Here is a 4,886-nt window from a genome sequence, read left to right on the forward strand (position 1 = left end):
TCTTTAGCCCTCTCAACAACTGATGAGCTGCCGAAACCCCAGAGGTAGTGCACGTTCTGTGCAATGGAGAGACTTGTCCTCCATTTCTTAGCAACTGCTTATCCCTCTTGGGCCTCAACTTGCTTATCTGTGAAATAATTTCCTTTCTTATTTTTTCTTTGTGAGAATAAAATCCAGCAATCTATACAGAGTTCCTTATAGGGAATGGCTAATACTTTTACTAACTTAAGAACAATGAATAATATTTATTGCATTTTGCTATATTTGTATATGAAGAACTGTACATGGGTTGACTAAATTACAATCATTCCTTCTAATAATTATGTCATGTACCTACATCCCTCCCTCAAATTTTACAGATTAATAAATTGAATTTCAAATTGATTTAGTAATTTTCTTATAGCCACACATGAATCTGAGGACTAGGGCTTTAAATATGCATTTGTACCATTCTAGTAAACATGGTCTTCAACAGCTATGCTATGGGGCACCTTCTCTATCTCCTTTTAAAGGACCTATTGTCTATCAAATGTACTCTTAGATCTGTTTTTACATGCAGAATTTGTTGTATGAGGCCGCTTATTTTTTCCCAGCTGCTCAGTCCCAAAATAATGACACAGAAACCATATTATTTGCAATACTATTTGGCCAATAGCTTAAGCATATTTGTGGCTAACTCATATCTTAAATTAATCCATTTACATTAATCTGTGTATCATCATGAGGCTGTAGCTTACTGTGTAAAGTTTCAGTGTCTGTCTCTGGAGGGGCTACATGGCTTCTCACTGACTCCGCCTTCTTTCTCACAGCATTCAGTTTAGTTTTCCCCACCTAACTAAGTTCTGCCTTGCAGAAACTGCCAAAGCAGTTTCTTTATTCATTAACCAATAAAAGCAACACATAGACAGAAGGGCCTCCTACACCAAGAAATAGCTTTTCTTTGATCTTATTTAACATCTTTTAAAAAGAATTTTACATGGGCTCTGTGGGAGCCTTCTCAGCCTGGTTGATCACCTTCCTGGACCTGGGGGGAGTTGGGAGGACCTTGGTCATATCATAGAGTAGGGAACCCCTATGGCTCCTTGGCCTGGAGAGGGAGAGAGGGGGGTATGGGTGGAGGGGAGGGGAGGGAAGGGGGAGGAGGAGGGGAGGAGATGGAAATTTTTAAATATAAAAAAATAAACCATATTAAATAAAAAAAAGAAGCTAGAGCTAATGGGCCAAAGAGTGATTTAAGAAAAAAGAACTATATCACTCCCACTACAACTTCCCCAACCTTAAACTCCCCTTGGGGCCTCCCATTCCATCTCAAATTCATGACATCTTTTTAATAATATCTGTATATATAAATACAACCTACTGATCCCATTTAGTGTTGCTTGTATAAATGTGTATTTTAGGGCTGATCACTGATACTGGATAATCAATTAGGGGATCATCATTGTGGGAGACTGATTTTCTCCCTCTCTTAGCCTGTAGCTCTTTGTCTAGATTTAGGCCTTTGTGGTATTTCCCTCAGCCATGTTGGGATGTCAACTGCTGGTATTGTCATCATGTAGGTCTTGTTTAGGTAACCATATTGTTAAGATTTCATTGGTGTAACTCCCTGTTATCTACAGAGGACACTTCCTCACAGCAGACAGCCTAGTCCTGTAGTTCTTTCTAATCCTCTTCCTTGAGCCTCAGATATAGGAGTTGCATTGTAGATGTATTATTTGGAGATTCGTACCCTAAATTTACTTGTTCTCTGAATTTCAATCAGCTATGGGTTTTTGTGATGATTTCTGTTTGCTTCTCTGATAGGGAAGGGGTAAAAGCTAAAGGTATTTGTGGATATAAAAATAAGAATTTAGAATGCAGTTGGGAATTCTATTGATTTAGGAACTGGTCAGTAGGAGAGTCTCCTCTAGAGTTCATGACCTCACCAGCTATGAGTAGTTGGCTAGGTTCATAGTACTAGGCATTAATTCCCTCCTATTAAGTGGGCATTCAGTACAATTATGCAGTTGTTGGTTCCTTCCAAGATTTAAATGGCACTCTTGTACTCTTGGGTATATCTTGCCATTGCCATTCTGCCTTTCTCCATTGGCAGCTTGCATAGCGGCTTTGGATCCTGTTAGTAGTTTTGATATTTGTGATGACTATTGATGCTTTATGTAGGAAGAACAATGTTCCAGAGAAGAGCCCAAGACATCCTTTTATCAGTAATAGCAACCTGTGATCCATGCTTAATAGCCTAGTAAATAATGCTAAATCATACTTTCAGCTTCAACTTTTGAGATAACCTCACCATTCTATTATATCTGCTATCTTCTCTCATCACGAAGAAATATAAACCTGTTCTGTGGGAAGCTGACTTCTCCATATTAATGTTAGATTCTTGGCCCCTGTCTTAGTTGCTTTTCTAGTACCATGACCAAACACCTTGGCCAAGGCAATTTATACATAAAAAAGCATTTAATTCAGATCTTACAATTACTGACAGGGTCCATGACCATCAGGGCAAGGAGCATAACAGCAAGCAGGCAAGCATGGTATTGAAGTAGTAGCTGAGAACTTAAATCTGATCCACAAGAATGCAGCAGGGAAAGACAGAGATAACTGGACATGGTATGTGCTTTTGAAACCTCAAAGTCTGCCCTAGTGACATACCTCCTCCAGCAAGGTTTCACCTCCTAATCCCTTCCAAGAAGTTTCACCAACTAGGAACTAAATATTTAAACACATGAACCTATAGGGGCCATTTTTATTCAAACCACGACAGTCCCCAAATCTCCAGCTTAAGCATGTTGTATATGAATGTAGACGGTTTTCATTGTTCAGCAACAATATTTTTCCAAATATAAAGCCAAAAATACTATACTAGAAATTTTCAATGGCAGCAGAGCAGGTTTCAGGGTCAAGGTTTTTTTTTTTTTTTTTTTTTTTTTTTTTTTTTTTTTTTTTTTTTTTTGGCTGGCTCTGGTTTTAGGGCTAGGGTGGGTTTCTTTGACCGACCCTTTTACCCTACAGATAGAACTAGAGACATGATGCCAATGAGGTGGATATGAGTAGTCTTCACAACCTGGGGTCATGGTGATGCTCAGGTCTGCTGCCACTGAGGGCTGTGTCTGTATCTGTGGTCCTACTGTAGCTGGGGTCTCAGTTGATGTCCATGACCCATGTTGTCACCAAAAGCCATACAGATGGATCCATATGGTTTTTGTCTATAAGAAACAGAGTTCACTGTCAAAGATAGGTACAACCTTAAGGTAAATTGTGGGGGAATATGGTCTCAAGTAAATGGTACCAAAACCAAGTATTTATCATGATTCATGATTCTAACATCTGAAAAAAAAACAAACCAAAAGTAACAAAAGGGATAAAGAATGCCACTTCTAATAGAGAAAGTACTCAAAAAATTTTAATTAGAGATGATAGTAGAGCACAGGAATGTGGAAGAAGAATGGGTAATCTTGGGAGTCAAAGGATTAAAAGTGGAGAAGACGAAGGAGTAAGAGATTGTTTTTATACACCCAAAATATAGCATGTGTGAAACTCCCTTATTGAAACCCACTAGTTTGAAAGATAATTATAAAGCATAATTTCTTTTTAAAAAGTGAATGTGAACAGAGATACTCTGTGTAGGCAGGCATTGTTTCCAGAACACATGGGTTATTAAACAAAAATCTCAATACCAGGCATAGGGTGTTTCTCTACAAGTACCTGGTCAGGGAAGCCTCAGGAGCAACTGAAATAACACAAGATACTAACATTTTTCTTGATTCCCTGCCATAACTAGATGGCAAGACTCCTGAAGGTACTACATACTTTGCTTGCAGTACAGAGAGGACTCAATCTCAAAACAACTGAGAAATTTCCTCTCTGCTAACCAGATTTTGTGGTGCTAGAAAGAGCTATTAAAGCTGCTAGAAGAAAAATAATTTAATGATTCTCACCCCGTTCTAGACCCTGATACTACAATACCACCCCTCAAGGCAAGATGGTTTTTTTTTTCTTCTCATGGTTTATTTTTTTTATATTTAAAAATTTCCATCTCCTTCCCTCCTCCTCCCCCCTCCCTCCCCTCCTCCTCCCCCTTCCCTCCCCTCCTTCTCCCTCTTCCCTCCCCTCACCTCCACCCATACCCCCCCTCCCTCTCCAGGCCAAGGAGCCATCAGGGTTCCCTACTCTATGTTAAGACCAAGGTCCTTCCAACTCCCCCCAGGTCCAGGAAGGTGATCGACCAAGCTGAGAAGGCTCCCACAGAGCCCGTCCATGCAGAAGAATCAGAGCCCAGCGCCATTGTCCTTTGCTTCTCAGTCAGCCCCCGCTGTTGGCCACATTCAGAGAGACGGGTTTGGTCACATGATCCATCAGTCCCATTCCAACTGGAGTTGGTGATCCCCCATTAGTTCTGTCCCACCGTCTCCATGAGTGAACGCACCCCTCACGTTCCTGACTTTCTCCCTCATGTTCTCGCTCCTTCTGCTCCTCATCAGGACCTTGGGAGCTCAGTCCAGTGCTTCAATGTGGGGCTCAGTCACCTTCCCCATCTGTTGCCAGCTGGAGGTTCCCTCACGGTCCTGACGTTCTTTCTCATGTTCTCTCTCCTTCTGCTCCTCACCTGAAAGCTCTGGAAAAAAAAAAGAAGCAGACTCACCTAGGAGAAGTAGAAGACTGGAAATAATCAAACTGAGGGCAGAAATCAACAAAATAGAAACACAGAAAACAATCCAAAGAATCAATGAAACAAGGCAAGATGTTTTTAATTGTTTAATAGTGGCATAACTGTTACGGGGGAATCAATCTCTTTCTGATTGGACTTGGGGCCTTCTCCACATGATGAAATTTTATTCCTGGCATTATAAACCTGATCAAAAGTCCATGTATTGGGATGTCAAAGG

The sequence above is a fragment of the Arvicola amphibius genome, chromosome 4, assembly GCF_903992535.2.
Source record: "Arvicola amphibius chromosome 4, mArvAmp1.2, whole genome shotgun sequence".
In the NCBI taxonomy this organism is placed as follows: Eukaryota; Metazoa; Chordata; class Mammalia; order Rodentia; family Cricetidae; genus Arvicola; species Arvicola amphibius.